The sequence below is a fragment of the Arvicanthis niloticus genome, chromosome X (assembly GCF_011762505.2).
Source record: "Arvicanthis niloticus isolate mArvNil1 chromosome X, mArvNil1.pat.X, whole genome shotgun sequence".
Classification (NCBI taxonomy): domain Eukaryota; kingdom Metazoa; phylum Chordata; class Mammalia; order Rodentia; family Muridae; genus Arvicanthis; species Arvicanthis niloticus.
In genome coordinates, this window is record NC_047679.1 from 117,376,499 (window position 1) to 117,401,885 (window position 25,387).

At 42.3% G+C, this 25,387-nt stretch overlaps 1 pseudogene; it reads right to left on the bottom strand.

The window, feature by feature from the left end:
- Nucleotides 1-1,071: 1,071 nt before the first annotated feature.
- LOC117694761 (cysteine-rich protein 2 pseudogene) lies at nucleotides 1,072-1,772 on the bottom strand (annotated as a pseudogene).
- Nucleotides 1,773-25,387: the final 23,615 nt, after the last annotated feature.

Genomic DNA, 25,387 nt, shown 5'->3' on the forward strand with positions numbered 1-25,387 from the left:
ACAGTAAATTTGTCTAGATATTCAGTACCTATTACTCTCAGACTATGGCTAAGCATCCCAAATTAAAATATCTCTGAGTTGTAGAGATTTGATTCGGCCACAGTAATAATGTAAGCATATAACTTTTACTATTGTCTCTATTTGTGGAGTCTTAACTTTTTCATCTCTGACTGATATTATTTAAGGGTATTGCTGTTTTGTTTTGTTAAATATTAATGTTAAGCTCTCTTCTACAAACCACAAGCTGTATGTGGGTTGTCTCTGACTAATACTGGTTTTCTTCATTTAATAAAGTATTTGGAGTTCCATGAGTATATAACAAATGTTACAATTTCAAAAAATTTACTCTTCAGAGTTACTTCAAAATGTGCTGAAATAGTGTTGGCTAGAGCTTGGGTTCCCCTGGTGTACGATCAGCAGCAGTGAGCTGTGCCTTGTTGCCCGAGCTCCATGCCTGGAAGCCTGCCAGCACCAGAACAATCAAGTAGGACCCCACCTCAGGCCCCTTCCCTGCCAGGTCCACCCCCTGTGAAAACCCCATCAGCACTGAACTGTGAACTAAGCTCTTGTCCTGCACACTCCATTTTGGGGGCTGCAAGTTTTCATTTTAAAATTAAAAGTAAGATTCTTTTTTTTTTTTTTTTGCAATCCTCAAACAATTTATTGATGGCAAAAGTCTCCATAGCTGTGAACCTGTGAGGGTAAGCGGGGAGTAGTGTGGGAGCCAGCAAAGGGCTCCTTGCAGGGGTGCCATCACCCTGGGAATACTGTGAGCTCGTGGCCATCACCAGCAAGCAGAGCATAAATAATACTGGTGGGTAGGTGTGGGCAAAGGGACCTCACAGGACAGCTGCCTGGGAGAGCTATCAGGAACATGGGGACACAGGGACAGAGAGAATGCTGGGTACAGGAACACAGGACCCATGGGGCTATGGAGGCACACAGACAGAAAGTAAACCGTGGGCAACACAGGGCATGCCAAGGTGATGAAGGGAACTACCCAGGTTTTCTCCTCCACCACTTAGGGCCTGGATTTGCAGGCAAGACACGCAGAGGCAGGACGAGGCGACATGCCACTTTGGCTCAGAGTCAAACAGGGGACCCCGAGGACAGCATCTACAGATCTAAGGCTGAACTGTGCCTTCTGGGTCCTTGTCGTAGATATAGCTGCCCACATCTCCAGTATTCACTCCTTTGGGTCCAGAGTATTCCATAGCAAGGCTTGTGGCCGTAGGGCTGCCCATCATGCTCAGCATGCCCGCCTGGGGTCAGTGTCTTGGAGCAGCGCTCACAACGCAGGCAGGGCCGGTGCCAGTCCTTGCCCAGGGAGGTCACCTTCTCAGCGAAGTACACTCTCTTGTTGCATCGAGGACACATGTTGGGCTCCCCAGTGAATGTGGTGACACTAGAGACTTTGCTGGGACCCTTGGGGGGCCGCTGGTCTTCCGCTCCTCAGTTCGCACCACAGGGACCTCAATGGGGCCAGTGACCTGAGGGGTCTCTGTCGAAGGCTTCTCATAGATGATAGATGTAGGAACTAGCGCCCCCAATATTCACACCTTTGGGTCCAAACAGTGTGGCATAACAGGGCTTGTGACAGAAGGGCTTCCCATCATGTTCAGCGTGGCCGCCAGGGGTCAGTGTCTTGTTGCAGCGCTCACACTTGAGACAGAACTTGTGCCAGTCCTTGCCCAGGGAGCTCACCTTCTCGTCGAAGTACACGGTCTTGGCACACTTGAGACACTTGGAGGCCATGGTCGGTGCACTCAGTCGGTCCGAGACCTCCAAAAGTAAAAATTTTTAAAAAGCCTTGACATGACATCATGAGACAAGGAAACCCCAATGATGTCACTGAATTCATTTTCTGTTGGCCATCTACTGGTGCCATGTGGCCTGGTCTTAAGAGTTGTTTGTTTCCCCAGTGAGACTCACTTAGGGAAAAGTAAAGTTTCATTTGCAAGTAGTTATCAGATATCTTCTGGTGTAGGGATGGGGACATGTGCACACATGTTTCAATGCTAGGGCCCCATGTGGTGCAGACCCATGGAGACCCTGTGCACACTGCCTCAGTCTCTGTGAGTAAAATATGTGCATCAAACATGGTGATTTAGAGGGCCTCATTTACTTGGTGTCCTCCTTCCCCTCTGGCTCTCACACTCTTCTGTCTCCTCTTCCACAGAGTTCCCTGAGCTCTGAGGGGAGGGATTTGATGGAGACAGCTCATGTAGTTAGGGCTGAACATTCCAAGATCTCTTCACTCTTTGCATAATGCCTGGCTTTGGGCCTCTGAATTGGTTACTATCTGCTGCAGGAGGAAACTTCTCTGATGGCTGGGCAAGGAACTAATCTAAGGGTATATCAGAATGTCATTAGGAGTCATTTTATTGCTATGTTCTTATAGTGAAACAGTAGTGTTTGGCTTCACCCTTGGTCCTGGGCTATCTCATCTCAGGTTCTTGGTCACCCAAACAGTATTGGGTATGGGTTCCACCTCATAGGGTGTGCTTAAGTCAAATCAGATATTGGTTGGTTATTCTCACAAGCTTTGTGCACCATTGCCCTAGCACATTTTGCATGCAGGACACACCACTGTAGATCAAAGGGTTCGTGGCTGGCTTGATGTTTAAATTTCTCTTTTGGTTGCATGGAGCGTACCTACCTGTACCAAAAGCACTAGTATATATCATTAAAGGCTCTATGTACCACCACCTTAATTTTCTAAGTTCGGTGAGTTGTGTAAGTGTATGTGCACTGGGGTTTTGCCATCAGTATGTGGAGAGCAACCTGTAGCCTTAGCAACAGCTTGGGTTGCTTAGGATACCTTTGGACAATAATTCAATTAGATGTACCCAATCTCAAGACTAGAAGCTTTATATGGAGACAAAAGATGTTCAGTTGGAAACAAGTCTTTCCCATTATCTGACAACTTTATTTAGATCACCTCATTTATGTATATATTTTATGACGTTTCAGTTGTATTAGATTTCCAAGGGCCTCTCAAATGGCCCTTAATTTTAGCTGTCTATCCCCAAATTTCCTCCCTCCTTGCCCTCTCCCTTACCTCTCCCCACTTGATCCTCTGGCTTCAGCCAACCCACCCCCATTCCATCCATCTATTACTATGTATTCGATTTTCTTTTCTTTGTTTTTAAATTATTTTTTCAAGATTTATTTATTTATTTATGTATTCACCATTGCTCTCTAGACACACCAGAAGAGGGCATCAGACCCCATTGCAGATGGTTGTGAGCCACCATGTGGTTTCTGGGAATTCAGAACCTCTGAAAGAGCAGTCAGTGCTCTTAACCACTGTGCCATCTCTCCAGCCCCTATTTCCTTTTCCTAGGGAGACAGACAGATCTATTCTCCCTAGTTCCTTACTCTATACCAAACCTCTGTGGTTCTACAGATTGTAGTTTGGTGTCTTAGTTATGGTTTCTATTGCCGCAACAAAACACCATGACTGAAAAAGCAAGTTGGGAAGGAAAGGACTTATTTGGCTTATATTTCCACATTGCTGTTCACTATTGAAGGAAGTAAGTCACGACAGGAACTCAAACAGGATCCTGAAGGCAGGAGCTGACACAGAAGCCTTAGAGGAATGCTGTTATTACTGGCCTGTTCCCCATGGCTTGCTCAACCTGCTTTCTTATAGAACTCAGGACCACTAGCCCAGGGATGGCACCACCCACAATGGGCTGGGCCCTCCCACCCTTGATCACTAATTGAGAAAAACGCCTTACAGCTGGAACTCATGGAGGCATTTCCTAAACTGATGTTCCTTCCTCTCTGATGACTCTAGTTTGTGTTAAGTTGATGCACAAAACCGGCCAGTATATTTGGTTATCACTGTTAGAACAGTTAATATCTACATATAAATGAATACATAACCATATATGTCTTTTGGGGTCTGGGTTATCTCACTCAGGATGGTTTTTTTTCTAGTTTGTAATTTCTGACTACTATGAATAAAGCAGCAGTGAACATAGTTGAGCAAGAGTCTCAGTGATGAGCAGATCCCGGGCAGCAGCTCTGCCCCTAATCTCACATAACCCAGAGGAAGCAGGGCTCCCAGGCACTCTAACCCTGGCAGTAGCTTAGGTAAGCAGACAACAATGCTTGCCCCAAACAGGAAGTAACTGGAACCCACTAGGACCCAGGAAGTCACTAACTGGCCCGGAGCACTGAGCAGATTTTGGGCCCCAGCTCTTACCCCAGTAGTAACATCCACCCCACACAGTTCTGATAAAACTAAGATAATAGGAAAGACAGGCTCCAGTCAGAGACAGGGCAGGTAGCACTAAGAAGTTCCAGATGGCAAAAGGCAAGCACAAGAACATAAGCATCAGCAACCCAGGGTACTTGGCATCATTAGAACCTAGTTCTCCCACACAAGAAAGTCCTGAATTCCCCATAGTACCAGGAAAGCAAGATTCAGATTTAAAATCACTTCTAATGATGATGATAGAGGACTTTAAGAAGGACATAAATAACACTCTCAAAGAATTTGAGAACATAGGTAGACAAGTAGGAGCCCTTAAAGTGGAAACACAAAAATCCCTTAAAGAATTACAAGAGAACACAACCAAACAGGTGAAAGAATTAAACAAAACCATCCAGGACATAAAAGTGGAAGTAGAAACAATAAAGAAATCACAAAGGGAGACTACTCTGGAGATAGAAAGCCTAGGAAAGAAATCAGGAGTCATAGACACAAGCATCACCAACAAAATACAAGAGATAGAAGATAGAATCTCAGGTGCAGAAGATACCATAGAAAATATTGACACAACTGTCAAAGAAAACACAAAATGCGAAAAGGTCTTAACGGAAAATATCCAGGAAATCCAGGACACAATGAGAAGACCAACCCTAAGGATAATAGGTATAGAAGAGGGTGAAGATTCCCAACTTAAAGGGCCAATAAATATCTTCAACAAAATTATAGAAGAAAACTTCCATAATCTAAAGAACGAGATGCCCATAAACATACAAGAAGCCTATAGAATGCCAAATAGGCTAGACCAGAAAAAGAAATACCTCCCGTCAAATAATAATCAAAACACCAAGTGCACAAAACAAAGAAAGAATATTAAATGCAGTAAGAGAAAAGGGCCAAGTAATATATAAAGGCAGACTGATCAGAATTACACCAGACTTCTCACCAGATACTATAAAAGCTAGAAGATGCTAGACAGATGTCATATAGACCCTAAGGGAACACAAATGCCAGCCCAGGCTACTATACCCAGCAAAACTCTCAATTACCATAGATGGAGAAACCAAGATATTCCATGACAAAACCAAATTTACACAATATCTTTCCACAAACCCAGCATTACAAAGGATAATAGCAGGAAAGCTTCAATACAAGGAGGGAAATTATACCCTAGAAAGAGCAAGAAAGTAATCCTCTTCCAACAAATCAAAAAGAAGATAGCCACACAAAGATAATTTCACCTCTAATAACAAAAATAACAAGAAGCAACAATCACTGTTCCTTAACATCTCTTAACATCAATGTACTCAATTCCCCAATTAAAACACATAGGCTAATGGACTGGATACATAAACAGGGCCCAGCATTTTGCTGCATACAGGAAACCCGCCTCCGTGACAAAGACAGACTCTACCTTAGAGTAAAAGGCTGGAAAACAATTTTTCAAACAAATGGCCCTAAGAAACAAGCTGGAGTAGCCATTCTAAAATCTCTAGCCTGAGAACACAAAGGGAGGGACTCATGGCTCCACCTGTATAGGCAGTTGAGGGTGGGCCTGCCAGGCATCAGTGGAAATGGACAGCCTTGGTACCTGAAAGTTTGGATTCCCTAGTGTTGGGGAATTTCAAGAGCAGGGAGGTGGGAATGAGAGGATGGTGGGAGCACATCCACATAGTAATTGGAGGAGGGGGATGGGGTAAGGGGTTAGGCATCAGTGGAAGTAGAAGGCCTTGGTGCTTGAAAGGTTGGATTCCCTAGTGTTGGGGAATTTGAGAGCAGGGAGGTGGAAATGGGAGGATGGTGGGAGTACACACTCATAGAAACTCCCAGAATTATATGCATTAAACATGACTGAGGCAGGCTGCCAGAAGACTAGATTCCAGAATTCAAACAAAAAATTATCTTGATACTAAAATTTGTTTTGAGAATTGTATATTGCAGAATATACAGCCTTGGTGTATCTAGTCATCAAGTGAGCTGAGCAGACCTGCTCAAACCTCTGATGTTCTGGAATTGCAGCTGGATGCAGTGAAGACACAGCTTCAGAGGCTTATCAATTTACTCTTCCCCCTGACCCTCTTCTAATATCTCAATGCCCATAATCAGCTTAAAGAAGTTAATGAAGAGTCGTTGCCCCTATTCCCTGGGCTTGGGGACTGAGGTGGTTAATATTGGGCTGTCTTTCTAGGGAAAAGTAGTGGTTTTGTTGGAACAGGGAGGATTAGCTAGGATTTATTGCATAGCCGTAACCTATTCATAGAAATATATATAATTGTTATTAAGATGAAGTTATAATTTCTTAAATGGTACAAAATTTACTTTGATTTCAAATTTAAGGTTTTCGTTGGTATCAGCTTCTTATTGATATAAAAGTGAGATGAATATTGTTACTCTCATAGGCATTGTGCCTATATAGCACATTTAGGAATACAAGGCTTAGACCCAGTCCTTCTTTAACTTTTATAACTGATTTGAGATGGTTAGCCTGTGACTTAAGGGCCTATAGCAAATTCATGGCTCTGAGTTTATTGTTAGGGTGTTTTCTATATTTTATTTAGCTGAATGGAGTTAACAGACAACAGTCCAGATTGCCTTACATGGATAATTGGTTTTCAAAATGTCAGAAGTCCACAGACTTGACATTACAAACATTTCTTCTGTATTAATGTCCATTTTGATTAGAGACCTGTCTGCTCCTGACAGCTTCCTGTATTGAATTCTAAGAGGAAATTGAGCATCTTTGGAGTTACTCTGGTTGTGGTGAGACAGCCACTAGACAAGAATTGCCTCTTTCCATCTACAGACAAATTACTGTCCAGAAAAAGACACACTTGCAGAATAGTCGACTGATTATATCTGGCTAGACAGAGTAATCAGCCTTTAATAATTCTGCAGCTCTATGGTCTGTCAGATGATCCTGGGCCAGAAGGCTGAAGATCAGATGCTCCAAAGTTTTGTAGTATAGGGACCGTCCAGGTGCTCAGTGGTCTCTATAATTTGGCTAAGTCTTAGAAGCTATGCTTGGTGCTTCCCATAATTTCAGTTAACTCAGTCATTCTGGATTTCTGACGGGGTTGAAAACTTATAGTCTCATAGCCAATCCTTGCTATTTATTTTGAGAGAAAAGATTTGAGTTGATGGTTTTCAGCTGACACTCGTTCTAAAGCCAAGAAAAAAGCTAGGTTCAGAATTAAGTCTTTTATTTAGGAGGGATGACAGAGGTTCTGTTTAATCAACAAAATGATGTACTGGGTATTAGGTCTATCTTGTAACTTACTGACACAAATTGGTATAGTTAGGCTCTAATTGTATTTTGAGAGAAAAGTTTTATTTTAACAGGAATGGTGATATGTAGGAGGAGCTAAGTGGGAAGAGTAAGGAGAGGAAGACAAGGAGTAAGGAGAGGAGGAGGAGAGGAGGAGCTAGGTGACAGGTGGGGGGGGGACATGGAGGTGGATGTTTGCATGTCTCCACTAGTCAAAGATAGTTGATATATCTAGGTTGGGTATTGGGTTACACTTCTGATTGATATTGAGCATAACCAAACTTATAAAGCCTTTGATTAACATTAAAAAATAGTATAAAAGCAAAAAGGAGAAGTGGGGATGGGTAGGGGTTTTCTAGGGAGGGGAGATGGGGAAAGGGCATGGCATCTGAAATGTAAGTAAAATATCTAATAAAGATTTTCACATAAAAAAAGAGTCTCAGTGATGAGATGAATCAGCCTTTGGTTATATGCTCAAGTGTGGTATAGCTAGATCTTTAGGGAAATCAATTTCCATCTTCCTGAGGAACCACCACAGGGATTTCCATGGTGGATGTACAAGTTGACACTTCTGCCAGCAATGGATCAGTGTTCCCTTTACTCCACATTCTCACCAATATTCTGACTTGTATAAGATAAAATCTCAATTTTGATTTGCATTTTTGATGGCAAAGAATGATGAACAGTCTTTAAGTGTTTCTCAGCCTTTTGAGTTTCATCATTTGAGAATTCTCTGATTCAATATTTATCCCGGTTTTAAATTAGGTAGTTTCTTTTCTTTTTTAAAAAATGTTTATTTAGTGTGTGAGTGCTCTGGTGCCTATACATCCACAGCCATATACATCCTTCTGGCAATTGAACTCAGGACCTCTGCAAGAGCATCCAGTGCTCTTAACTGCTGAGCCATCTCTCCAGCCCCTGTTATGCGTTTTTTGATTACTATTTGTTTGAGTTCTTTATGTATATTGGATATTAGCCCTCTATCCATTATGGAGTTGGTAAAAATAATTTCCCATTTTGTAGGCTGGGTGCAACTTTGTCTGAATAATGATGTCCTTTGCCATGCAGAAGCTTCTTAGTTTCATGAGGTCCCATTTATTAATTGGTTTTAGTGCCTGTGTTAAAGGTGTTCTATTCAGAAAGTCTTCTCTTAAGACAATGAGTTCAAAGTTATTTCCCCACTTTTTCTTCTATTGGGTTTAGTGTTTCTGGTATGATGTTGAGGTCTTTGATCCATTTAGAGTTGAGTGCAGTGCAGAGTGATTAAATATAGACCTATTTGGATCTTGGTCCAGATATATATCTGGATTGTAGTTCATTCCAAATATAGTCAAGTTGACAGAGAATAGCCATCACAAACCACCCCTTGTCAACCTGACACAAATCATATCTCATGTCCAAATGAAAATATTTAACCATGTAATAAATACACCTAAATGATATAACTGTCCCTTGTACAACTGCAAAGGTGTTGTAAATTTAGAATAGGTCAGTGTTCCTTGGGAAACATTCTTTTAGTATCTCAAGCTTAAATATGATAACCATTAATAAAGAAAACAAAGGTATCTGTACAAATGTATTCTTTTAAAAATATTTATTTGTATATACATAGATAGATAGATAGATAGATAGATAGATAGATAGATAGATATGCTATCTATCTTCTGACACACCAGAAGAAGTCATTGGGTCTCATTGCAGATGGTTGTAAGCCACCATCCACCATCCACCATCCACCATCCACCATCCACCATCCACCATCCACCATCCACCATCCACCATCCACCATCCACCATCCACCATCCACCATCCACCATGTAGTTGCTGGGAATTGAACTCAGGACCTCTGGAAAAGTAGTCAGTGCTCTTAACCTTCTGAGTCACCTATCCAGCTCCAAACACATTCTTAACAAAATAAAAACAGAAGCACTCATGTCACTTATAATCCTCATTTCTGCAACTGGTTACATGGCCTTAGATGATATTTATTACTACCTTCCTCTCATACCCATTCTGTATTTCCTCTACCCACAGCAGGTCTTGGTTCTTTTCCTGGAGGAGTGACCCATATTTTCATTACTGATGCATCCATGCCCTTTGTCATCCTCCTTGGATTAGGCTGTTGTTCACATTGACTTTAAGCATAGGACATGGGTAAAAGGTACTCTAAAGAATCTTCTGCACTCTAGACATAAAAGTTTTTACCTTCATTGTGGAGAGGCAATTCAATTTCCCCATGGTAATCTGGATCTATCACCCCTCCTAACACTGCTATTCCTTTCTTAACCTGTTAATTTAAGGACATTAGGAGCCCACAGTGAGCAGGGGGAAGTCTGAGCTTCCAGTTCAATGGAATGTTTGTTGTGGCTCCTGGCAGGAGCACTCACCCCTCTGGAACCAAAACTTCTAGGCCAGCAGAATTTAGGTTTGTCAGAACAGGAAGCAAAAACTTTACTAGTGGGTCCACTAGGGAGTGGAACCTTTCTCTTTCCATACCATGATTCCTGGACCTGTGGATCCTGCCTGTTGGAGAAACTGTACCGTATATTGGACATGGATTCAAAGCATATACTGCATTCTGAAGAACTCTGCCCAAGTCCTCCATTCTGTTGCCACCTAATTGGTGCTGTAAGTATGTCTACAAAAGGCCATTTCATCTTTCTATCAGGCCAGTTGCTTCAAGATAGTAGAAAACATGATAAGACCAGTAGTTTTCATGATCGTGGACCCACTGTTGCCCAGTACAGGAGTAATTGTGAATTGTATATAGATAACAATAAGAAAGATATTTAACTAATACTTTTACAGAACTTGTTTCTTTTGATTTCTTTTTATTTTCTGTAATGTAATTCTTAGGGATTTCCCATATTATGGAGCAGCCTTTGAACTGCAGAAACTGATAAAACTGAAAACTTTTAGTAAGTTTTTGATGCTTCTAAAACCATCTTACACCTGGTGATTTACTTCTCTGTGATCACTTTAAAAAAAAAAAATCTCTCCTTATGTACTGGAGCATGGTTAAGGGAATTGCTGCTCTTTCCGAGAACCCTGGTTTAATTCCTAGCACCCACATGGTCCATCTGTAAGTCCAATTCTAAGGGATCTAGTACCATTTTCTGGCTTCCAAATGAACCTGCATGCATATGATACACATGCATATACTTAAGGCATACACACAAACATAAAATAAATAGATAAATCTTTTTCAATTTTGTTATTGCCAGTATAATGCTACTGGCAAGCTCACCCTACACCCTTGGAAAAAGTGATCTCCCTGCATGAGCATACTTTCAGTTTTACAGATGCCTTTTGCACAGAAGGGTGAATTTGAAGATCTCTAAGTATCCTTTAGATCCATGCTCATGTATATACAGAAGGTATATGAGAGAAATATTTGAAATCTTACCATTTACTACTTTTTAAATAGCAATGGAATTTTAGTGAAGGTTGTATAGAATGAAAAAAGCAAAATATAATCCGTTTTAGTCCTACAGTATGAGTTTTACAGATGAGTACGAAGAGGTGATTCAAAAGAAAGAGAATAAGGGTGGTTGCAGAGGAAAGAGACATACTAGAAATTGGTTTCACAGTATTCGCTGACAAAAGAAAATGTAAGGAAGCGATGGCCTCAGGCCCTGATTCTTTCTGAAAATGCTTAAAATTAGACAGTGGGAACAAAGCGAGTAAAGTAGCATAAGAGCACAGACTAAGAAGCAATTGGCCAGGAAGTCCATATTTTTGACTCTCTTTCTTAAGTCAGGACATTTTAAAGAGGTTTTAAACATGTGGAATGATGTCTTAATTTTTCAAAATTATTAGCTTGGGCAAGGTTTTAGTAATCTTACCCACTCCACCCCACTCCTTTCTTCTCTTTCTCCTTCTTTCTCTTTCTCCTTCTTTCCCTTCCTTACTTCTATCCCCTTACTTGGCCCATTTGTACTTGACTTGGGAACTAAAGGTGCCAGAAATTCAACAGCCATCAAGTTATCCAGAGACAGTGGCTCTTGAGTTCATTGTCTCATTCACTACTACAGTGAAAATTAAAGATGCAGATACTTGTAGATGTAAGTAAAGCATAAGCAAGTTTTATTGAGAGAAATGGACAGTGAGAAAAACTGCCAAGTATAGGAGGGCTTCTCAAAGAGGAAAAATCCATTGAATTTCATGTCTATTTTTACCAATATACCAATAGACAGGTCATTGAAACAGAAACTAGAGACACAGTGAAACTAACATAGGTTATGAACCAAATGAATTTAACAGATATCTATAGAATAGTTCACCCCAAAACAAAAGAATATACCTTCTTCTCAGCACCTTATGGAACCTTCTCAAAAACTGATCATATAACTGGACACAAAACAAACCTCAACAGATACAAGAAGATTGAAATAATCCAATATATTCTATCAGATCACCACGGAATAAGACCAGACTTCAATAACACCAAAATGGCAAAAAGCCCACATACTCATGGAAACTGAACAACTCTCGACTCAATGATAACTTGGTCTGGGAAGAAATAAAGAAAGAAATTAAAGACATTCTAGAATTCAATGACAATGAAGGCATAGCATACCCAAAATTATAGGACACAATGAAAGCAGTGTTAAGAAAAAAATTAATAGCACCAAGTGCCTTTATAAACAAATTGGAGAGATCCTATACTAGCAGCTTAACAGCATACCTGAAAACTCTAGAACAAAAGGAAGTAAACACACCCAAGAGGAGTAGATGGCAGGAAATAGTCAATCTCAGGGCGGAAATCAACCAATTAGAAACAAAGAGAACAATACAAATAATCAACAAAACCAAGAGCTGGTTCTTAGAGAAAATCAACATGATAGATATACTCTTAGCCAGACTAACTAAAGGGCACAGAGACAGTATTCAAATTAGCAAAATCAGAAATGAAAAGGGAGACATAACAACAGAAACTGAGGAAATTTAAACAAACAAACAACAAACAAACATTAGATCTTACTACAAAAGCTTATATGTGACAAAACTGGAAAATATAGATGAAACAGATGATTTTCTAGACAGATACCATGTGCCGAAGTTAAACAAGATCAGGTAAACTATCTAAACAGTTCCATAATCCCCAAGGAAATAGAAGCAGTCATTAAAAACCTCCTAACCCAGGAAACAAACAAACAAAAAAAGTCCAGGGCCAGATGGTTTTAGTGCAGAATTCTACCAGACCTTCAAGGAAGAGCTAATATTAGTACTCCTTAGACTATTCCACAAAATAGAAACAGAGGAAACACTGCCTAATTCATTCTATGAAGGCACAGTTACTCTGATACTTAAAACACACAAAGACCCCCAAAGAAAGAGAACTTCAGACTAATTTTGCTTATGAATATCGTTGCAAAAATACTCAATAAAATTCTCGCAATCAGAATACAAGAATACATCAAAACTGTCATTCACCACGATCAAGTAGGCTTCATTTCAGGGATACAGCTATGTTTCAATATAAGAAAATCTATCAATGTGATCCACTATACAAACAAATGAAAAAAATTACTTGATCTCATTATATGCTGAAAAAGCCTTTGACAAAATACAACACCCTTTCATGTTAAAAGTCTTGGGGAGATTAGGAATTCACTGCACATACCTAAACATAATAAAAGCAATATACATCAAACCAACAGCCAACATCAAATTAAATGGAAACAAATATGAATCAATACCAGTAAAATCAGAGACAAGACAAGGCTGCCCATTCTCCCCCTATCTATTCAATATAGTACTTGAATTTCTAGCTAGAACAATTAGACAACAAAAGGAGATGAAGAGGATATAAATTGGAAAGGATAATGTCAAAGAATCACTATTTGTGGATGATATGATAGTATATATAAGCAACCCCAAAAATTCAAAAAGAAGACCTAGAGCTGATAAACAACTTCATTAAAGTGGCAGGATATAAAATTAACTCAAACAAATCAGTAGCCTTCCTTTATATAAATGATAAATGGGCTGAGAAAGAAATTAGGGAAACAACTATCTTCACAATAGCTAACAAATAATATACAATATCTTGGTGTAACTCTAACCAAGCAAGTTTAAAATCCCTATGACAAAAAATTCAAGTCCCTGAAGAAAGACATCAAAGAAGACCTCAGAATATGGAAAGCTCTCTCATGCTCATAGATCTTGTTCTTTGACAAAGAATCAAAAACTATACAGTGGAGAAAGGAAAGCATCTTCAACCAATGATGTTGGTCTAACTGGCAGGCTGCATGTAGAAGAGTATATATTGTATATCTACTTGTACAAAGCTTAAGTCCAAATGGATCAAGGACCTCCACAAAAAACTAGATTCACTGAATCTAATAGAAGAGAAAGTGGGGAAGATCCTCAAACACATAGGCACAGAGGAAAAGTTCCTGAACAGGACACCAATGGCTCAGGCTCTAAGATCAACAATTGACAAATGACCTCATAAAATTGCAAAACTTCTGTAAGGCAAAAGACACTGTCAATAGGACAAAACTGCAACCTACAGGTTAGAAAAAGATCTTCACTAACCCTACATCCGATAGAAGGCAAATATACAAAATGTACGAAGAACTCAAGAAGTTAGACTCCAGAGAACCAAACAATCTAATTAAAAATGGAGTACAGAACTAATAAGAATCCTCAACAGAGGAATCTTGAATGGCTGAGAAGCACTTAAATAAATGTTTAACATCCTTAGTCATCAGAGAAATGCAAATCAAAATGACCCTGAGACTCCACCTTACACTAATCAGAATGGCTAAGATCAGAAACTCAAGTGATGACATATCCAGGCAAGGATGTGAAGAAAGAGGAACACTCCTCCATTGCTGGTGGGATTGCAAACTGGTACAACCACTCTGGAAATCAATCTGGCGGTTCCTAAGAAAATTGGAAATAGTTCTACCTGAAGACTCAGCTATACCATTCCTGAGCATATATCCAAAAGATGCTCCACCATGCCACAAGGACACATGTTCCACCATGTTCACAGAAGCCTTATTTGTAATAGCCAGAATATGGAAAAAACCTAGTTGTTCTTCAACTGAAGAATAGATACAGAAAATGTGGTTCATTTAATACAATGGTATACTATTCAGCTATTAAAAATGAGGACACCATGAATTTTGCAGGCAAATGGACAGAACTAGAAATATCCTGAGCGAGGTAACCAAATGGACATGCATGGCATGTACTCACTGATAAATGGATATTAGCCAAAATGTTCAGAATATCCATAATATAACTCACACACCATAGGAAGTGTAACAAGCAGGACAGCTCAAGTGAGGATGCTTCAATCCCACTTAGGAGAACAAAATAATTATGAGAGGCAGAGAGGCAGGGAAGAACCTGGGTAGGGGAGTGGGAGGAAAAAGAGGGGAGCAGGATCAGATATGAGGGGAGACAGAAGAGAAATCAAGAAGGCCAGGAGAATGAATAGAAATATGGAACAGTGTGTGGCTGGGGGTATGGGGGAACCTTTAGAAAGTCACAGACACCTGGGATGTGAGAGGTTCCCAGGACTCAGTGGGGATGATCTTAACAAAATGCCCAACACTGGGGGGGATGGGACCTGAAGAAACCACCTCCAGTAGATAGACGGGACTCCCAGTGTTATCTCAGTGGATAGGGCCACCACCCATCTTCATAGTTTTTGATGCAGAATTGTTCCTGTCTAATTGAAATGCAGGGACAAAAACAGAGCAGAGACTGAAGGAAAGGCCACCCAGTGACTGGCCCAACTTGGGATCCATCCCATGCACAGGCATCCTGACATTATTACTCATGCCATGTTGTGCTTGCAGACAGGAGCCTAGCATGGCTGTCCTCTGAGAGGCTCTACCAGCAGCTGACTATGACAGGTGCAGATACAGTCCAGCAACCCAGCATTGAACTGAGGTCAGAGCCCTATATGGAAGAAAGAGTTAGGGGAAGGACTGAAGGAGCTGAAGGGGATGGCAACCCCATAGGAAGAACAACAGTGCCAATTAACCTGGACCCCTCAGAGCTCCCAGAGACTAAGCCTCCAACCAAAGAGCAGACACAAAGTGGTCTGTAGCCCCTGGCACACAAGTAGCAGAGGACTGCCTTGTCTGGCCTCAGTAAGAGATGTACCTAATCCTGAAGATACATGATTCCCCAGGGAAGGGGGATGCTTGGGTGTTGGGAGCCGCAGTGCCAAGATGGCACGGACATCCTGTCCTCCCACTTGTAAACAACTGACTGCGCAGGTGCAAAAGGCAAAAGGCGCGCCAAAGTCACTGCCCATCCCGGGGCGTAATATGGGGTGATGAGTGAACAGCCAATCAGAAGTGAACACGCCACTCTAGGGTATATATAGCAGTGCCTTTCCCAGGCTTGGGGTCTTTTCCGCTTTTGCTGTTACAAGAAGTAAAGCCTCCTCTGTAGTGATACCCGATTACTGCCTCCTTGTCCTTATTCGCGGGCGAAGGGGACACAGAAGAGGTGCGCGCAACAACTGGAGCCGAAACCCGGGAATTTCAAGGCGCCTCAGAAAAAGAACCCAAGTTTTGGGGCGGGTTAAAAGATTGAAGGAGTCGAGGTACACCTTTGGAAGGTATGCTTGGGGTAGAAACCTTCGTTGCGGGTGGATATTCACCCATTGCCACTGCAGCAATAGCTAGCCTCTTGATTGCGTTGCTTTCAGCTATTAGGGCAAGTCAAAAGGTTTCAAGACTGGTCTGCTCCAGGCTATCAGAACCAGAGTGTGTTAGTGTTAGCCGGCATCAGGCCAAGGAGCCTGGAGGTCAGGCCAGAGGGCCTGGAGATATAGAGTACTCAAAAGGAACAAGGGCTACTAAAGAGCTATTTAAGCTTATGGAACCTCCACCGGCAGGTGGAGAGAGGTCGGAGGAAAAAAGGATCCTCCTTTATGACAGAATCTTTGGGGAAGCGTCTGCGCTCTGCTACCTGCAGCGGCTTGCAACAAGCAGAGCAAGAGAGCGTGGCGGGAAAGGCAGACAGAGGAGGGAGATAGTCTGCCCTGGAAAGCGCGGTGGGCACACAGGGAGTGTCCCGCGAGCTCAGAGCAAGCAATGCCAGTGATGGAACAGATGATCTTTGAGGATGTCATGGCTGGGTGCCGTGCAGCCATTGTCCCTCGTAAGAACAAGAGGCTACAAGATTGGCTAAGGGCCTGCTGTGGCCCAGGGAGGGGGGCTGTTTGTGCTTATTCCACAGGTGAAAACAATTCAATTTGGGTCCCTACGCAGCTGGTGCAGATTGTGAAGAATGAAGCTAGGTTACAAGATTACAGCTCTGAGTCTCCTGATACTGAAGTTCCATTTGGCGATAAGTATACCACTGTGGGACATAGTCAGATCTTGGCCTGTTCCCTTGCCAGCATATTCAAATGCTGAAGTATTGCCCATTGTTTTCAGTTATTGAGAGTTACTTGGTTGCCCTGGCCTCAGGCACATGCGCCGACAGCCTGGGTCATAAATCCTACAAGTTTTCCATTAGACTTTACACTTTGTTTTGTGGCAGCAAACTTTATAACATAAAGGTAATCCACTTGGTGTTGATTTGAGAGAAAATAGATTGCTTACATGGTTAAAGATTGTTTTTTTGATTTGCCTATGTTTATAGAGAAAAGATACAACATGTGTCTTTTAAGGTTTACAGTTTAAATTTAAGGTTTTAAGCTAAAAGCCAAAATGCACAATTCGGCTTAGCCAAGCCTCAGAGAACAGGCCTGAGGGAGGTTACATTTACATTTGAATTAAGACAATACGGACTGAGCTACAGAAGCTCAGGTGTTAAAAGCTCCTTTTGTTCTGGGTCTTCAGACCAGGCCCTAGAAATATGCTTAAGGGAATTTGTCTTTTGTCCTCACTGTTTCTTGTGAGAGGAGGGATAAATCTAAAAACCAAAGACTTTACAACAGTCTGTGGTCTAAAAGTTATGTTTATGCTACAGAAATTAAAATTATGCCTACTTCCCTCCATGAGTATAGCTGTGCCTACTGATAGAATATGGTTCAAATTGTTCTAATTCCTTTATATTCAAGGTTGTTAAAAATGAGATGCTTTAGATTCCTCAAATATGTAACAATTATTAGAGAATAAAGTTGGCTTTTATCCGATATATTCATTGGACTAAAAGAGATGGGTTATTAAATTGATCCAAAATAAAGTTCAAATTTAAGATTTATACAGCCTAACTTGCCTACTCCAGCTGCCATTTCAGTAAATGTTTACATAAAAGATGTTTTTATACCATTCCTTTACATTTCTGGTAAAGGTAAAAGGTTTACAATTAGTAAATTTGTTCATAATTTTTAAGAGCCCATGAAGTGATATTTGTTAGAAATAATTGGTTCAGAAAATGGTTAATATTTTACATTTTATATATACAAATATTGTTGCTGCTTTAATACAAAAAATTAAGAGGTTAAATCTTTTGGTGTGTATTATTCATTGTGTGATACTTTATTAGTGGATTTCTTTAAAGAAGTTTTTTCTGCAAGTTTTTCCAATATAACGAGTTTTAAAATTTTTTAGAGTACTTGTTACTCCAAAAAAGGATTCAAAGACCGTGTCTTTCAATATTTGAGACCTCAATTATATCCTAATCAGTTGGGGCTAGAGAAATAGCTCAGCCGTTAAAGGCTAGATTTTTAAAATATAAAAGCTGAACTCCCAGCAACCACATGGTAGCTCACAACCATTTGTGGTGGGGATCTAACGCCATCTTCTGGCTTGTGAGTGTACATGCAAAGGAAAATGGTTTACTTTTAATCTTGATTTACTCTTAGTGATTTTTAAAAGTTGTTAAGAGATATTATTTGGCTAAAACCTCATCTTAAGCTTAACATAGGAGGATTTAAAACTCTGTTTGATGTTTTCAAAGGGATGCAAGTCCTAAATTAAATCATATGTGTATTGTCTAGAGTTTATCCTGCTTCAACACAATTAAATTATGTGTTGTAGCCACTGTTTAGAATGTTAAAAAAAGGGTATATCTGCCTTTGTCTTGTTGAATGGTGTGTTTCATGAAGTACAAAATGTTTCAGCTACAAGATTTAATATCTCTAGCCATTTGAATAACATTAAAATTAATAAGGTGTTTAAGAATACATCTACACAACCGGTGTCGGTGTGTGTGGACCCTCCATTTTTCCTTATGTTATCCAACTTTCAAAATAATTCTGATATCTTACATTGTAAAAATGTTACATGCTTTTTAGCACAATGCTGGAATGGATCACTAGACCTAGCCTTGGTTGTGCATGTGCCTACCTTTGTGCCTATCCCAGTACATCATTATTGAGACTTAAAAGAGACTTTGGTCAATCAGAGAGTTGATTGGCTCCAAGCCCATGTGGAGCAGCTCACGGATGTGGTTCAAATGAGCTGCCTTTCAGCAACCCCACATCCAGGTATTACGCCTCTGAGATTTGTGAATGATACATTTATTTAAAGCCATAATCTTTCTGCTTATTTAAAAGAAAAGTGGACTGGGGAGCTGGACCAGGTGCAACAACAATTGCAGATCCGGATCTTGAGCCTTGATGGAGTGCAGATGGACCCTGTTTCCCCTGGCGATTTTACCTCTTGAATTTCTTCTGCCTTTTCTTTCTTTCTTTCTTAAATGGGTGGGAATAGGCCTGCTTGGTACAGCCCTATGTTGTGGATTAGTGTTCATGATGGTTGGTCTATAAGCTCAGAGCCCAACAAAAACGTGACAAGTTCGCTATCGCCCAAGCACTAGTAGTCTTGGAGCAAGCATCTCCCCCTGAAATTTGGCTATCTAGGCCAAGAAAGTAGCTGATGACTGAGACCCTCAGTCGATGCACCCCAAGGGTTCAGCCCATTGCACTGGGTCAATGAGAGGTCTAAGTCCAGCCAGCCCTTGCCTGAATAACTGGTACCTGAATATTTAGAGGTGTTTGCGAGTGGGTACTCGACAGGGAATGTTCCATGAGTGTGGATAGATTTCCCGAAAGTATGCCTGATTGCACAAAGGTTTGATGCCAAGAAACCTCCCCTGGTGGCGCCCCAGGGTGGAGGCTCCCTTTCCCCGTCAAAAGGCATCGAGATGGGTATGGGAAGTAAACCCATTACAATATCTCATTTTGCACAGGGGATCAGGCCTCTGCTTTCCCTCACTGAGTTGGTGCCGTGCTTGATAGGCAATAGGCTGTTCCATCTTAAATATATAGATAGGGGGAGATGTTGGGAGCCGCAGTGCCAAGATGGCACGGACATCCTGTCCTCCCACTTGTAAACAACTGACTGCACAGGTGCAAAAGGCAAAAGGCGCGCCAAAGTCACTGCCCATCCCGGGGTGTAATATGGGGTGATGAGTGAACAGCCAATCAGAAGTGAACACGCCACTCTAGGGTATATATAGCAGTGCCTTTCCCAGGCTTGGGGTCTTTTCCGCTTTTGCTGTTACAAGAAGTAAAGCCTCCTCTGTAGTGATACCCGATTACTGCCTCCGTGTCCTTATTCGCGGGCGAAGGGGACACAGAAGAGGTGCGCGGAACACTTGGGAGGTGAGGTGAGGTGTGTGTGTGTGTGTGTGTATGGCAAAGCACCCTCTCAGAGGCAAAGGGGATGGGGGTGGGATGAAGAACTGTGGGAGGAGGAACAGGAAGAGGGGCAACATTTGGAATATACATAAATAAAATAATAAAAATTTTAAAAACTGAACAAAAACTAAGATTAATTTTAGATAGTTGGCTAACTTAGAGTGCTACATGCTCTATGCTTGTTCTCCTGGCTCAACTAGGGCGATGATCATGCTCTAGTCACATGCTGTCTGCCCAGATAGGGGTGGTAAGGTGTTAGGAGCCGTGGTAAGCGGTGACAACATTTGCCATTACAACATGGCGCTGGCATCCGGTGCTCCCACTAGTAAACAACTAAACTGTGCAGGTGCAAAAGGCAAAAGCACACCAAGCCACTGCCCATCCTGGGGCGTAATAGGGGGTGATGAGTGAACAGCCAATCAGAAGTGAACACACCACTCTAGGGTACATATAGCAGTGCCTTTCCCGGGCTTGAGGTCTTCCGCTTCTGCTGATCCAAGAATAAAGCCTCGCTGTAGTAACTACCCGAACACTGCCTCACGTGTCTCTTTCGCGGGCGAAGGGGCCCGGAATATCTGGTGCCAAAACCCGGGAATTTCAAGGTGATGCGGAGACCCCCGTGATTCGGGGCGGGCTAAAAGACTACAGGATCGAGGTACGTCTCTGAGAGATATGATTGGGGTGGAAGCCTTCATTGCGAGCGGATTGTCACCCATTGTCGCCGCTGCACTAGTTGGCCTCTTGCTTGTGTTGCTTTTGCTTTTAGCTTATTCGTGTTGTGAGGATCCAGCTCACAGCACAGCTATTAGGGCAAGTCAAGAGGTTTCAGGAGAGGTCCACTCCAGGGTATCAGAAACAGACCGTGTTAGCCGGCATCAGGCCAAGGAGCCTGGGGAAAAAGATAAGGCCAAGGAGCCTGGAAAGGAGAAGCAGGCAAAAAAGCCTGGGCAACAGAGACAGGCCAAGGAGCCTGGTCAAAGAAAAGAGTACTCAAAAGGAACAGGGGCCACTGCAGGGCCTATTAAGGTTAAGGACCCTTCACCGGCTGGTGAAGAGAGTGGAGGTCAAAAGGACCTCCCTATACCCCATTAAGGAGCTTGCCGCCATAGACCTTAGCAGCTCCGAAGAAGAAAGCCTACAGGAGGAGGCAGCCGCCTATGCAAAAATAACCGTTCTGAGATAAGACTAAGAAAGGCCTTGAGTCCCTCGGCCCCGCCCTTGCCTCCGGCCTATACCCCGGGCAGTGCCTCTAATTCATTTATCAGCCCAGGAGATCGCAGACAGCTACAGCTTGCATTTCCGGTCTTTGAAGCGGCAGAAGGAGCACGTGTTCATGCCCCAGTAGAGTATAGGCAGGTCAAAGAATTAGCTGAGGCAGTACACGCATATGGAATTGGGGCTAATTTTACCGTATCCCAAGTGGAGAGGTTAAGTACAGCTGCTATGACGCCAGGAGACTGGCAGGACACAGTGAAGGCAGTACTTAACAATATGGTCCAATACCTAGAGTAGAAAGCCTTGTGGCACGAGGCACTGAAAGCACAAGCCAGGATTAATGCAAACACTGAGGGACAACAATTATGGACTTTTGACATGCTGGCTGGAGTTGGCGTACATGTGAACGACCAGACTGCTCACCCTTGGCAGGTCTACGCACAGATAGCAGCAACTGCAATAAAGGCATGGAAGTCTCTTTTTAGGAAGGAAGGCAGTAATCTTTATTTGTCCAAAATAACTCAGGGGACCAGTGAGTCCTTCTCTGACTTTGTGGCCCGCATGACTGAGGCTGCTGGCAGAATCTTTGGGGAACCAGAGCAAGCAATGCCATTAATTGAACAGATGATCTTTGAAAATGCCACAGCTGAATGCCGTGCAGCCATTGCTCCTCGGAGAGCCAAGGGGCTACAAGACTGGTTAAGAGTCTGTCGCGGCTTGGGAGGTCCCCGTACTAATGCCAGACTTGCAGCAGCTAACTTAGAAATGGCTGCAGTCCTTCTTAAAGGGCAGAATCATGGAAAATTCCCTTCAAAACATATGGTCCGATGCTTTGCCTGTAGGAAGGCGGAACATATGAAGAAAGACTGTCCAAATAATCAAATACCATCAAAACTGTGCACCAGGTGTGGAAAGGGCTATCATCTGGCTTGGGATTGCCGCTCTGTTAGAGATATAAGAGGTCAGATCCTCCCTCCAAATCCCTCAGCCATTAAGGAAGAAAATTTTTCAAAAAAAATGGATATACGGGCCCAAGATCCCAGGGCCCCAAAAGATATGGGACACTGCTGAACACTCAGGGGACTCTTTTTGCTGCAGAGCCACAAGGGGTTCAACAGGAGTGGACCTCCGTTCCACCTCCCGAGTCCTACTAATGCCACACATGGGGGGTGCAGCCGATCCCGATTAATTATAGAGGCCCCCTGCCAGGGGGAAGTGTTGGCCTTATTTTAGGCTGCTACTCTCTTACTTTAAAAGGACTCATGGTACACCCCAGTGTAATAGATCAGGATTATACCGGAGAACTTCAAGTTCTCTGTTCTAGTCCACAAGGCGTATTCTCTATCTCCCCTGGGGACAGGATTGCTCAATTGGTTGTCCTTCCAAGCTTACATGATTGTTTTCCATCCACCGAGAAGCTTAGAGGTGCTCACGGGCTTGGTTCCTCAGGAACTGAGTTCGCTCATCTGGTGGTTGACCTTAAAACTAGACCCACCTTACAGTTAGCAATAGAGGGGAAGAACTTTACTGGAATTCTGGACTCGGGAGCGGACAAAAGTATTATTTCTTCTAATTGGTGGCCTAAGGCATGGCCTGTAAAACGATCGTCCCACTCCCTACAAGGATTTTGATACGAGGCCAGCCCCGCAGTCGGTTCTCGCTCGTTGACTTGGCAGGCACCAGAAGGTCAAACAGGAAGTTTTATACCTTATGTGCTTCCTCTCCCTGTCAATCTCTGGGGAAGAGACATCTTACAAGACCTAGGGCTAATTCTGACCAGTGAGTACTCCCCACAAGCTATAAACATCATAAAGAGAATGGGATTTAAAGAAGGGAAGGGTCTTGGCAGGAACGAACAAGGAAGGTTAGATCCTGTCTCACAAGAATCAAACACAGGAAGACAAGGCCTGGGTTTTTCCTAGTTGCCATTGAGGGTTCTATGCCCATACCCTGGCTCACAGAGGAGGCCATGTGGGTTCCTCAGTGGTCCCTATCCTCTGAAAAATTGGAAGCTGCTACAAAACTAATTAAAGAACAAGTGCAGCTCGGTCATCTAGAACCTTCTACCTCTCCCTGTAATACACCCACATTTGTCATTAAAATGAAATCTGGAAAGTGGAGACTTTTACATGATTTAAGAGCCGTCAATGCACAGATGTGACTATTTGGCTCTGTGCAACGAGGGTTGCCTTTACTCTCTGCCTTGCCTAAGCAGTGGAAAATCATAATTATAGATATTAAAGATTGTTTTTTCTCAATTCCTTTGTGTTCACAAGATAGACCAAGATTTGCATTTACACTACCTACTATTAATCATTTTAAACCTGATAAAAGATATCAGTGGAAAGTTCTGCCTCAGGGCATGGCCAACAGCCCCACTATATGTCAGCTGTATGTACAAATGGCCCTTGAGCCAATTAAGAAACAATTTCCCTCTCTGCTGCTGGCCCATTACACAGATGACATTATTATGTGTCATAAGGATTTAATTACTTTACAGACCTCATACCCCTTATTATTAAAAACCTTGGAACAGTGGGGTCTGCATGTTGCTACTGAGAAAGTTCAATTTTCAGAAATTTGCTCCTTTTTAGGGAAGGTTATCTATCCAGAAAAGATAATTCCTCAGAAATTGAAGATTTGTAGAGACCATTTACATACTTTGAATGATTTTCAGAAATTATTAGGTGATATAAATTGGTTAAGACCATTTTTAAAAATTCCCTCGGCCGAGCTGAAACCTTTATTTGATATTTTGGAAGGGGATGCTCATATTTTCTCACCCAGGGCCTTAACACCGGTTGCGAGCCGTGCTCTACAAGTAGTAGAAAATGCTTTACAAGATGCCCAACTAAAACGCATAGATGAAACCAAAACCTTTGACTTATGTGTTTTTAAAACTAGACACTTACCAACTGCTGTGTTATGGCAGGAGGGGCCTTTGTTATGGATTCATCCCAATGCTTCTCCTGCAAAGATTATTGAAAGGTATCCAGATTCAGTCGCTCAGCTTGCCCTTTGTGGAATAAAAGCAGCCATTACCCATTTTGGAAGGGAGCCTAAGGTTTTGATAGTGCCTTATACTGCCCATCAAGTCCAAATATTAACTGCTACCTCTGATGTTTGGGCAGTGCTGGTTACTTCCTTCAATGGTCAAATAGATAATCATTATCCTAAGCATCCCATCTTACAATTTGCCTTAACTCAAGCTATCATATTTCCACATATTGTGTCTCAGGAGCCACTCCCAGATGGAATGGTAGTTTATACGGACGGGTCAAAAACAGGAGTGGGTGCCTATGTGGTTAATAATAAGGTTACATCCAAACAATACCATGAAACCTCACCTCAAATTGTGGAATGCTTAGTGTTGTCAGAGGTTCTGGAAATCTTTCCAGGTCCCTTAAATATTGTTTCAGATTCCTTCTATGTGGTTAATGCAGTAAAAGCATTAGAAGTTGCTGGGTTAATTAAGACATCTAGCAGACTTGTAGAAGTTTTTCAAAAGATTCAGCTTACCCTGGCTAAGCGAAGATTCCCTGTCTTTATAACTCATATTAGGGCTCACTCAGGCTTACCGGGACGGCCGCCGGGCACTCCAGAGTGGAGGCTCCCTTTCCCCGACAAAAGGTATAGAGATGGGTATGGGAAGTATTACTCATTGCATGACTACAAGAGAAGAAACCCATTACAATATCTCATTTTGCACAGGGGATCAGGCCTCTGCTTTCCCTCACTGAGTTGGTGCCACACTTGATAGGCAATAGGCTGTTCCATCTTAATAAAATTGAAAGGGGGAGATGTTAGGAGCCGCAGTGAGCGGTAACAACATTCGCCATTACAAGATGGCGCTGGCATCCGGTGCTCCCACCAGTAAACAACTAAACTGCGCAGGTGCAAAAGGCAAAAGCGCACCAAGCCACTGCCCATCCTGGGGCGTAATAGGGGTGATGAGTGAACAGCCAATCAGAAGTGAACACACCACTCTAGGGTACATATAGCAGTGCCTTTCCCGGGCTTGGGGTCTTCCACTTCAGCTGATCCAAGAATAAAGCCTCGTTGTAGTAACTACCCGAACACTGCCTCACGTGTCTCTTTCGTGGGCGAAGGGGACTCG